The 12,617-nt window shown below is 38.3% G+C and overlaps 1 protein-coding gene across 1 annotated transcript in view; it reads right to left on the bottom strand.

Moving 5' to 3' along the window:
• Positions 1-11,995, bottom strand: part of brinp1 (BMP/retinoic acid inducible neural specific 1) — a 188,124-nt gene extending 176,129 nt beyond the window's left edge. The window contains exons 1-2 of the mRNA XM_042509557.2: positions 11,744-11,995; positions 11,325-11,488 (exon numbers count right to left, since the gene is read on the bottom strand). The gene's annotated coding sequence lies outside the window, so the exon portion shown is untranslated. The remainder of the gene's footprint in view (positions 1-11,324; positions 11,489-11,743) is intronic.
• Between the last annotated feature and the right edge of the window lie 622 nt (positions 11,996-12,617).

The raw sequence follows: 12,617 nt of genomic DNA, 5'->3' as shown, positions 1-12,617 counted from the left end.
TTAGGCCTTTTTTAGTAAAGGTGGTGTTCAAAGCCCCTGATTAACAAGCTCTGCTGTTTCACAAGGGACCAAGCTATAATAGACCTCTTTGACCCAGCACGCAACTTCTTGCGTGCCACAGAAGTACATGTAAGAAGTAAGTGGATGCAGTTTTCATCTATACTGGCTTTCTGGCACAACTTAACCCATTTCTAAGGTGCATGGAGAGGGCGAAGTATTCTAAGAGGTCAAAACTCCAACAACACTTGGGAGTATGTGGAACAACTTTAATGGAAAACTTAGAGCTCATGTTGACATGGTGAAGTCAGTAGATGACACTGAAAAGCAGAGTCAAAAATTTCAGAAAACAACAAATAAGGCAACGGTGGAAAAGGTCATAATATTGTACTTTCGAATGGAGGCAGTGTTGCAGGTGGCAGTGCTTTATGAGGCCATTAAATACACTGCAACAGGTGGATGGAGAATTGTTTTTACTATATTTTCTATTTGTTCCGTTGCACTAATTCTCAAAATGTATTCGTCGACTTCTGCAGTCATTTCTTGCTGGAACTACGCTGCAATGCCCCTGCAATCTCCAGTGGTACTGCTCCACTTGTCTGTATCCATAAGCTTTCAGAAAACGTGCACACACACTGATAAAATAAACACAGAGGCCAGACAAAAGGCTCCATTCCATGTCCTTGTCAATTTCTAACTTTGAGTATAAATGAGCGCTTATGCATTTCAGCTTGTGGCCTTGTTGACCCCCACAACACATTGGTGTTCCAATAAATTTGTTCTATATACTACAAGTGCTGCTGGATTTTTTATCTCTTTAAATCAAAGAAATTCACATAGCCTTCTAGGCAAAGGTTCTCTGTAAAAAAGGTGAGCATTAAATAGTGAACTAGTCAGCAGCTGCCAGAGTGTGAAGCCAGAGGGCAAAGTTGAGACACAGAAACACTTCATAAAAAAGCTGCAACTCTAACAGTGCTTTAACTTTTTTTGGGTAAAGGGGTGCAACGATGGAGAGAAAAAAAAAAAAAAAACATGTTATTGCTTCCTAAGCTGGGCGGACATTTTTTGGGCAGATCAACAACTAGATATTTGATTGCTGCGTTTCAACACACACACACACACACAACTACTTGTTAGAAGGCTGCTGGGTGGGTGGAAGGGATGGTTCATTCCAGATCTCTTCACTAGCAGAACTGTGTGGGTGTCGGAGCATGTCTGGAGTATGAAAACAGTGCCAAGGTTGTAGCTCATAACACTGGGTAAACACATGGCAGTGACACACAAGCGCTCATGCACAGACACACACACACTTGCAGGGACACAAACTGCCCCTCAACATGACAAAAATGCAAACACATTTGCTCACGCACACACTTTGCCTTGTTCATGTTTGCGTGTTGGCAAGATGCCTAACTTGAGCAAATGGACAAGAGCATTTTCAGCACCACAATCCAGCCCCAGGCCTGATCATTACAGTCGAAATTAACTTACCATCGCGTGGCCCCAAACCTCCTGTTTATCCTCGCTTTAATTTCTTTTAGCCTCTCTCTATCTCTGCTCTGTCTAAACTGCTGTGAGCTGCACTGCAGTGAGGGGTCGTGGACTAGAATAGAGCTGAAGTGATGATAAACCTCTTAGCGCCTTCTCTCGTTTTATTACCTTGGCCGCATTTCATGACGTTAATATGTTGTCTGTTGTGAAGGATAAGTAAAAACACCCGAAGGAGAGTGCGAATAAATACAGCAAATTAAAAGTAAGTAAAAATGACTGATCTCTCGTCTCTCTCTTGATGGGTCTTGAGCTGGTGTTGACTGCTGATTAGACTGACAGAGCCATTCTGACTCTGACTCACTGAACTGGCTTCAAAGCAGCCTGTGTGTGCAGGGTGTTTGTGTGCGTGTGTGTCCGCTGGTGTGCGTGCTCGGGCGCTTGTCTTTTTATGTATGAGTGTGTGTGTTTGCATAAATGAGCAGTACCACTCATTCATCATGGTTTCATTTCTTAGCTTCATGAATAATGTCAGTGTGTATGCATCTATTTGAAGTCCCCCTCTGTATAGGGCCGCAGTGCAGCTTCGGAGATCTCTATTTATTGTAAATCAAACTTAATCAATTAAACTGAATCAATTCAATGCACCACATGCCACGTACATTTTGTTAAACTGCGCATCCTGCTAATATGGAACTTATCGAGCATGTGTTTGAACACTTGTTAATAAAACAGCACAACTGTTGCCAAAAATTAGAATCTTCTTTACTCATGTAAGGGTAATGGGGCAGCTAAACTACTAAAAATGTGCATTTTGAGTTGAATTGTAAGTGAAGAATAGGAGTAGTTTTCACAGCACCACAATAACAGTTGGGTGTCAACACTAATACTGGCAAATATCTGTATCTTGCACGATGGAAACAATGCTAATCAAAGTCACAAATAACATCTGGTATAATAGAAAACATCTCTATGATCCAGCCTAAATATGGGGCAAGCACATAAATGAGGCAAAAATATATAAATAAATCAAGTCTCTTGTTTCCTGGCAAGACCTAAAGACCTGCTAGGGCAATTAGAGAACAAAGCCAATACTATAGCTGAAACAATTACTTGATTAGTCGATTGACGGAAAATTAATTAGCAACTATTTTGATAATTGGGGTATCGTTCGAGTCATTTATTGAGCAAAAACATCCTCTGGTCCTAGTTTTTCCAATGTGAGGATTTGCTGCATTTCTTTGTCTTACAGTTAACCAAATTGGTGTATTTGTTGGGGCTTTAGGAAACATTTTTCATTATTTTCTCACCTGTTACATACAGTGGACATTGTTGCAGTCATCCCAGTTACAAATTCTCTAATATGAAGACTTGCTGCGTTTTTTTCTCTTTCATGATAGCTCACCAAATCTTTGTGGGCTTTGGCGTGTTAGTTGGAAAAAAAACAAGACATTTGAAGATATCACCTGGGGCTTAGGGAAACATTTCACTATTTATATACAGTGGAAACCGCTTAGAGTAATCACAGTTACAGAGATCAGCCGCTTACAGGGATCATAAAGCTTGGACAGAATCATTGCTATACAAATGCTGTATAAATACTTGTCTTTTAATATTCCAGCAGTCTGTTTACAGTGTTAATTTGGGGTATTTTTATACATGACAACATGTGGTAATGGTATTTTTTGTGCTACATGCACATTCACATCATGACAGGAAAAATGTAAAATGAAAAACATAATCTCCTCAGAGCTTATGAGAAGGCGAACTTGGGTTTTCCTAAGGCGACCTTGTGCAGTCTACTCAAACACAAGAAACAGGCATGGTTGCTGACAGGAGACAGCAAACAAATGCACACAGGGAAAGCACCTGTGGTTAAAGCTGCCCTCGTCAGACGGATTGATAATGCTCGGTCACATAATGACTGTATTTTGAAACAGTCGTTAAAAGGCAGTAGATAGCGGAGCCGATTCGTTTCATTACTTCATATTCATGTAATAAATATACAATTGTGAATCACATGGTAATCTGCACAAGAAAAGAAAAGGAAAAAGATCGATTATAACAATTGTGTGCCTGTAGTGATCAATTTGGCGGACGTGATCACTTTACTAATAACTAACAAAGCATTTATCTTTCCAATGCTTTTCATGTGGAATAGAGCTGGAACAAACAATTGCTTTGCAAATTAATTAGTCCTTTTTTTTTAATAAATTAATTAGCTTTTTGTCATAAAATATCAGGAAAAAGAAGAGCTTGGCATAGTTTACTGCAGGCTTCATTGCCATCTTTAACTTGCTTGTTTTGTCCAGCAACAGTCCAAAACACAATGATATTCCATTTGTTTGGTCCTAGAAATTCTAATCTTTCTCTATCTTTGCTTGATAAAAGACTTAAATAAGGAATGAATTATTAAAATTGTTGGCGATCAGTTTTATGTCCATCTACTAATCAATAGACTAATTGTTCTTTTAGTGCTAATGGAGACAACATCTCCAACAACATTTGTACATCTACAAAAAATTATCTTGCCACACACTCACTTTTAGTACTTTTTTCTAATGTACATATTTTTTAATTACCTATTATTCATGATTGATGTTGAATTGATACACAGATTTGCACTAATAACCAAACAAGTGTCAAGTGTCATCTTTAGCAACAATTCAAAGCAACAGAGGATAAATCTAAACATGGCACCAATTTGCCTCCTTTATTTTACCAGTCAAAGATAGCACTGCACTTATTCAAGACACAGCTTGTCAAATGTCAGCAGTACTGAGGAGCAACTCCCTCTTTTTCCTTCAAACACTGGTGTGTGTCACCACCAATACTGGATAAAGATTGAAAGCATTTCAAAGAGGCAGAGTTTCCATATGTCCTTAACAGAGAACAATACCTCAACACTGAAAACAGCTCTTGCTCAAAGTGAACATCATTCGCTCAAAAGACTGAAAAAACAAGACAACCAATGTCGCAGAAACAACAGACGGGTGACAGCCCTCAGCCGTCTTCAAATCCCGGCTTTCTTTCATCCTTGGGTTTGAAACCAAAGAAACAAGAAAAAAAAGATGGATGGAGTTCAAGGATGCCTGACAGATGGACAGTAGAGATTCAGGGTTAGCCCCTAGCAGTCGTAATTAAGTTGCGTAATTGCACAGATAATGATTCAGTCTGCCTTCAAGTCAAACACTCCATGACACACAGCAAAGAAGACTTTGTCATTTGCTTGCCTTACTGCAAATGTCATTCTGCAAAAAAATGTTTTAGTGATGTCTGCATCCAATGAATAAAGACTTTACAGAAGTGGTGGCAGGCTTCATTGTCAGGCTGGTGGGTGATACAGTCCCTACGGTTAACACTGCGACTTTTTGCAAGAAAAATCCATTCACAATGCACTGAAAGTTTATCCTGTTACACAGGATTTGTATTCGAGAATATAGACCATTTAAAAAAAAAAACAGCCTCCTAAAATTTATAAAGAGCAGTCAAGGAAGGTAAAGGCTGTTTTACAGACACTTGACTCACAAAATGACAAAACAGACAATACAGTTAAGGCTACCCAATAAATGGCCAACACCCTAAATACATAAGGAATAGGGTTTAGCATTTGTAGAGGTGTCATACAAAAAAACGTGCGCAAGAAATATGAATTTGTTCACTGCACCTGAATTTGTAAAGAGGGGGGTGAAGGGCTGGGGGTGCTTGTAATACTGAAATGGACCATTTGACATTAAAATGTTGAAATGGCATTAAACTAAGATAATAAAATGGCTATCTTCAAAAAAAATCCATGTATAAATACACAAAATAAATTTGTTGGGTTTTTTGTTAATTATTCAGTCATATTTCTGATGATTTCTCATAGGACATGGTTTGCAGTGAAAAACCTCTGTTTAGAGGGCTATGTTGACCTATGACTTTACCTAGGGCTGATTGATTTATCGCATTTTATTTTTCATTATGATTCTGGCTTCCCTCGATCTTCAAAACAAGATAATTGAGATAAAATTATTTTTGTGCTATCATCGCAGAGGCAGGCAGACAAAACAATACAACTTGGTTCCAAAAGTCATAAAATACCACAAACTAACCAGCAGTGGAAGACCAGAGACTCACTGTGTTCTGTGGAGTAAAAATAACTTTCTGTCAATGGAGTCTGGTCTCTTAAAGGAGAACATAATGCAACAGCGTCACTTTCCTGTTGTCTGTCAGCATGGTAAAGCAGTGAAAGTAGTCCTTTTTGATGTGGCTAAAACACATTTTGCTGTTTTGGGGGGGGTTATATATCTATATCTATAAATAATCAAAATAATCGTGAACTAGCAGCCCTGCCTTTACCCTACCCTATTTCAACAGAATCGGAAAACCGTACCTTCTAAACATTAACGTAAAAAACAAATGAACAAAAAGGTAAAAGGTTCAAGAGAGACAATTTGCTGGAACTGGGCCTCGGTTTACTACACTTTGAGTCCTTTCTAATTCCACTGCAGATGCCAAGGCAGGTGAAAGCTGTCAAGGCAAGACATGCATGAACAGTAAATCTCTTGTCAGGATTTGTACTTTATTAAGCAGACATGTTGTCACGGGTGAAAAATCTGAACGCCTGATAATATTTTCTATTATCGATGATGTGCAAGAAGAAATGTGTGTGGTGCAGAGTAATGTGCTGGGGTCATTAGCGCACTGCCTGCATCAAACCCAGAGGCTGCCGAAAGACTGTGGATCCATCAAAGCAAATCTCTGAACTGAGATAACCTTGCAACGAACTCTTTAAATCTGAATATGATGGTTTTTTTTACAGTAACTTTCTAGTGAAAAGGATGATGGAGTGGGTTCCCTTTAAGATGGAAAGCTAAGTGAAGCCAACAATCCCAGTATATGCCACTGTGCACTTCGGGCCATACCGACTGCACTCACAGCTTTCAGGACTCATCTTTGTGATGGAGGTATCCACTGAAACATGCAAGAACTCATTCCAAACTCTTAAAAGCATTTGTCTCCGAGCGCCGCATCACATGTTGCTCAAAAACACAGGACCCGGCTCATTCAGCCTGCCTTCAAAAAGGCACTCAAACACAAGTTAAAAGATGAATAGATATTTTGATGAAGATAGATTCTAAGCCCAGCAGCACAGCCTTCAGCTTTACTGATGCTCAAAGAGGGAATAAGTCCAGAGTGAGTTTAGATTTGTTGTGTCTGTGTGTGAGTGCCGCGTTGCCTGGTGCCTGTTTATTAAAATACATTAATATTCATTCATTTCTCTGATCTGATGGTTAATGTGCAGGCTGTTTTTAGTTAATGGCTTTATAATATATCTCGTTTGCAAGCGCACCTGTTGTGCACCCAAACTGTAGCTGTAAATCTGTACAATCTTTGGAGGCATCAGTCAGTCAATCAAGTGCAAATGATGGTTTTATTCAATCATCAGCCCAGGTTCTGTTACCATCTCTGCCAGATGTCCGCTGTTGTGAGTCATGTTTCACATTTATATTTCTTCAAGACTTTCAGTCTTACTTGAAAGAAGTATTTTATTGCTTTTCATGAAACTAGGTTATTATGCAGTGGAAAGATGAAAATACTTTTAAAATTGGTGCCAGGGATATTTTTTGCTCAGGAGGAAGAACGTAAAACTACCAAAATACACATACGCGCCGCATCAGACCAATAAATCAGCACTGGTGGCTGACGTAATGTGATCTTGTCCGTTTTGACACAGGAAACACTATGTTAGTTGGCTGGTAACAAAAAAATATAAAGCTAGACAGTAAGCTAACATATGTTATTGAAAATATTTGAGGCGAAAAATAGATAACACAGTAACAGAGTTGTGGTTCATATTTTATCATCCCTGCTTAGTTTCAAGTTTAAGTTTTTCAGCTTCGGTTTTTACAAAACAGGAAACAGTTTGGCAACCACTACCTGTTCACAACTTCTTGTATTAGAGCTAGACCTGATGCAACATTTTAAAAAGCATTTGCTTGTGATCTTTTATCGAGAATCTTTTTAATAATTGCAAAATTGTAATTCTCACCAATATTTTTCTAAATATATTTCGACCAAAAGCCGACTTTGGACCGTTAACAATTAATGATATGACAACAACATGATATGATGCAATATGACACTGTGACTTCAGTTTTTTACCCTCTTGATTACAATGAAACAGTGCACGTAAATTTAATTTCTCAAAACATTTAAGGCAAGACATAGGCAACACAGTCACAGAATCTTGCTTCATAATTTGTAAGCACTGCCTAGTTTTAACGACCAACTTTTTTTACAATACAGAAAATCATATGGCATCTACTTCCTGTTCAAAAATTCTCGTAAATACAGACATTTTAGGTGAGAAAGAGGCAATACAGTGACAAAATCTAATCTTGGTTTACATTAACTAGAGCTGCCTAGCTTGAAGTTTGATCAGAGTTTGATCTGAGTTTGGGATAAGGGCTGCTTGCTCTTTCCATTCATTTTTATACTATTTGTGTCCATTTTGGTGGGCATAGGAAAATGCAGACGTACAATCATTCAGCAGATTTGAGCTGGAAGATTAGCTGATACAATACTACCAACATTGTTTTGATACAAAGCTGGTTGAAAATCTGCAAAGTATCCCTTTAAATTAGTCTCATTGTTGCTATGTTACTGTACCTATGGAACAGTCAGCTGACCATTTCAAGTGACAAACATGTTAAATAAAGTGTCACATTACTATTCAATCAAGAAGGGGGAAAATCAACACCCTCTTCAGTCTGTAATGTATTAGCATCCTGTGACTTGTGCAGTGTTTGAACTATAAATGTATGCAGCGAACTGTTGCCGTTCTTTTATTACTGTGTTCTAACAAGCATTGAATCTGACATCAGTGACAATGGCCATAGATCCTCTCCCTCGGTAAAGACAGAGAAAGAAGTAAGAGACTCCCCGGAGGACACATTTGTTGCCTAGGCTTCAGACCGAGCATGTATCATGGATAAAAAATGACTGGGATTCCTCAGTCTCTCATCTTGACACTCATGTAAGACATTCTGTATGTGTTTGCAGTATACTGGTGGTAGACAGAATCCATGCATGAGCTCATAAAAGGGATGTAACTTTCTTTGCTTATTCAAGATCTTGATTTTCAATACAGCTAAGACTAAAAACATCAAATCAGTTCTGCCATAATTAAAAGTGACTCAGCCACTACAGGTTTTATTGGATATATTCTGAATGAGTCATAATGTGTACTACAGAGGACATGCATTATTAGAATTGTAGTTTATTGCTATTGCTGAATTACCCTCCATGTGAAACCATACAGTTACAAAAAATATTCAGGAGATAAGCAATTTTACAGCCATGACTAAGTTAAATACATTTGAACTCTTTTTGTAAAAACACTTTGATAAGATGCATTTAAACGTATTTCCATTCCTCACTGATGACAGAAAGTGGAGTTTGATTGTTTTTTTTTAATTATTATTATAATTTGCACATTTGGTAAAAAAAAATGTATAGTACAGTTTCTTGTTCCACTATTTTTTAATCTGAATATGATTCTTATTTTTGATGCATACTGTTTACTATTAGGAAAAAATATAATGCATATTTTTCAGGCTGTCCTTTAAAATATGACCACATAGGTTCTTTTTGCAAGCTGAATTTATGACATATAGACATTGTTTTGTTAGGTGGTGACCCCTTGTGGCCATAGTAATTATAACAGGCAAAGATTTGGTCAGGTGACACAGTATTAACGCCACAAAGTCCATTTAGAGAAGAAAAGAGGGGAGGTCAAACAAGCACTGGACTTTCTTTCAGAATACTGGTGTTGAGTGACATTTGGTGTCCCGTGTGACACCAAATGTCAATGTAGAGTTATTTTAACAACATAATAGTACGTTGAGGTATGTGTTAGGTATGTCGTGAGTGATTTCATGTGATGTAGGCGACATGTGTCATATGGCATGTATTATGCTACCTTAGGAACAAACATACTTATCTTAAGACAATCCATGAGCTATTTTCTAACCATATAGCTTTGGTACAACTGCAACTGGTTTATAACTTTCCCAACGTTTTTAAAACTGCAACCCTTAACAATCATACACAGACTATTATGCCATGCACCTGTAGCTATAATTTAGGAAATGCCCCTGTTGGTCGTATTTAGAGGGAAGGCACAAATAACCTATGAGGCTGCACTGGCTAGAGGACTTGTTACTTACTCATTTTTAGATATTTTTTACTCATATGTCTCACAACAACCTTTTCTGCAACTATAGAAATTATTGCTAGAATACAAACAAAAGTCTAAAACTGGGCAGTTTTGTCATTCTGCGGAATTTTTCCAGAACCAAGCAAGCCTGGTTTTGCTGGACCTAAATACAGCCTGTCGGCACGAACAATTGATCAGAATATCTATTGATATGTCAGCCTCTTTGCATTATATGCACAATGTGAGGCAACCTTCAATTCCAATCTCTCACCTGCAGGTAAACAAAGATATGGATTTGCACACAGGCTTCATTTAGTACTCTTTTTGAACAAAAACAGTAGGTACTGGGCTACAACATGAGTGAGTGCTGACATGGGGTTATACTAATGATGCAATGCCTGAGGCATACTGACAGGTCTGCTGTAGGGGGCCAGGCATGAACTCCAGGCTGCTGATGCTTACTGCTGACAGATATTGACTTCTTCTGAAGCCAGGCCTTGCGTGGCTGTGTTGGTGATTACCATGTACTGCTTGTTGACATGTGGAGTGTGTCAGGCATATTCAGAGGCTTGAGGCCCCACAACATGACACTCTGAAACAGTCATGCAGACTAAATACATCTTGGTCGTAAGAAATGGGTTCCTTTCATAGATTTCTTTTTTTTCACCCCAATTTACGCACTATGCGTGGATTACATGTTTTCATTTCCTTCAGAGCTAACTGTGTGCACTCTCTTATTTATTCTCGACTCTTTTTATTTTCAACTCCTTTTTAGCTTTACCCATAGCTCCTTTACTTGTTCCTGCTTTCTTCCAATTAGTCAAAAGTCTCTTGGTTTGAATCAATCAATCAATCTGCTTTCCGTCTTTTTGTCCCTTTTGAGTTCCCACGCACAATTTGCCTAAAATGGAGCCAGCACTGTCTGCTAAAAACTATGCACATAACCATACAACTAATTTGTTTGGGCATTTTTTTCCATTTTTTTTTTTACATTGAACATAACTGCAAAGCACTCACTGTTGCAAGCTCACAGAGTCTTGTCACAGACCAAACAAACTACTTGGCTAAACTGGCCTGGGTGCACAGAGACATGATATAAATAAAACATTTTAAAACATTCATGAGACCTTTTTTTTTCATGCCGGCCAAAACAAACATACAGCTGTACTACTAAATAAGCCTAAACCTGAGTCAGAAAGCCATCTGAGCCAAGCTGCCCAAGTACATATTGTTGCAGTTTGACAGTCAAAAGCCACAGAGACACATCTGACAAATAAGTTAACAGCAGAGTCAAACCCATAAAAGGGATTCATGAACTTAATCATGAGCCCATACTGCATTTCATCAAACCACTCGCAAATATTCAATATACTGCACATCCCAGCAATACACAAAATGTCACACAAATAAGACTTTCACTCAAATGTTGCTTGCATAGATTATTCTTAATTTAGAACACCCAACAATGAAAACAGGAAATTATATTTCCACAAAGCAATTCAGTCTGCTCGGCTCACCCACTCAAGAGTTTTATGCTCAACCAAACCATCACTCCACTTCAAAACTTACAAAAGAGAGCAAAAGGAGACATATTCTTTCATTGAAATAACCAAGAAGAATATTGCTCTGGTCTTACCTGCACAACTTTCAGCAGTAGTGGGTGCACAGCCAGGTTGTGTCATCAGCCCAGAAGTGTGCTGAATATTCCAGATAAGTTTATTAATGAAGCAAAAGCTGGGCTCAGATGTAGCATCATGGACACAGCCTCATCCCTACGACGATCATGCGCCTGCACCATACCTGTGGACAAGTTATTAGCACAGCTGAGTGAATGTCTCATTAAATGAATGAGTGTGCGTCACCTTGTTGAATGAAACGGGCGTTAATAGTAAGAAATATAAATGAACTCATAGAAAGGCAGATCACCAGATCATACTAAGTTACAGACACAATACGGGCATTATTTTTTTCCCTCGATGCAATCTGCATCAGTGTGTCAAAGCTCAGTCAAACCAACACGTGCAAACACACACTGCTGGAACTGGCGCAACTTACTCATTTCTGAAGTCCACCGAGGATAAACATCCGAAAATCCACTTCATAATCGCCCATAATTATCATTTCAGGCGTTTTTTTTTTTTTTTCGTGATCAAAATAAATCCAGCTGATTCTTTTCCGCATATCTCTGGTTTCAGAGCAGACACAAACCGCTAACTGCTATTGCCATATGACCGAAATGTGACCCAAAAAAAACAACTACAGGCTTACAAAGGCGAGACCTGAGCGTAGGGCACGCGACCATGGAACGCGACTTCATTTTAGGCCACAGCTAACTTCCTGTTTATATCATCCAAAGCATGATGGGAAATGTACTGCCCAAACCAAAGTCTTTCCAAATTAAATAATTATTTCCAAAACATTATTATTATTATTATTGTTAATAGTAGTAGTCGTAGTAGTAGTAGTAGTAGTAGTAGTAGTAGTATTATTATTATTATTATTATACTATCATATGCTGCGTTCCAAAAGTTGTTCCACTTGCCCTCCTTCACTTCCCCTCAGCCCTTACGTATTACGTAACAGCTGAACTTACAGGGAGGCCACTTGGAAAGCCGAGAGAAAATTGGCAGGGGACTGAAATTAAAGAATATATACTGCGTGTATATATTGCGTCTTCTGCAGGTAATGGCAAAACACCCACAGTCAATTGGTAATCAGCTGCAACAGTTTCTGATTTTATCATTTTTGACTGTGATCTGTATCATGATTATTGTAACTATAATTTTTAATCGGTTTATGATATCTTGCAAAACAGCAGTTTCGCATGCATTAGCAAATAATGTTGGAAATACAAACATCAGACAAGCTAAACAGGACAAGCTAAACAGGACAAATATCCATAAATATTAGCCTAACTGCAATTAATTAT

The sequence above is a fragment of the Plectropomus leopardus genome, chromosome 20, assembly GCF_026936395.1.
Source record: "Plectropomus leopardus strain MGB_pleo_1.0 chromosome 20, ASM2693639v1, whole genome shotgun sequence".
NCBI lineage: Eukaryota > Metazoa > Chordata > Actinopteri > Perciformes > Serranidae > Plectropomus > Plectropomus leopardus.
The sequence above is the reverse complement of the archived record's forward strand: the minus strand, read 5'-3'. Positions and strand labels throughout refer to the sequence as shown.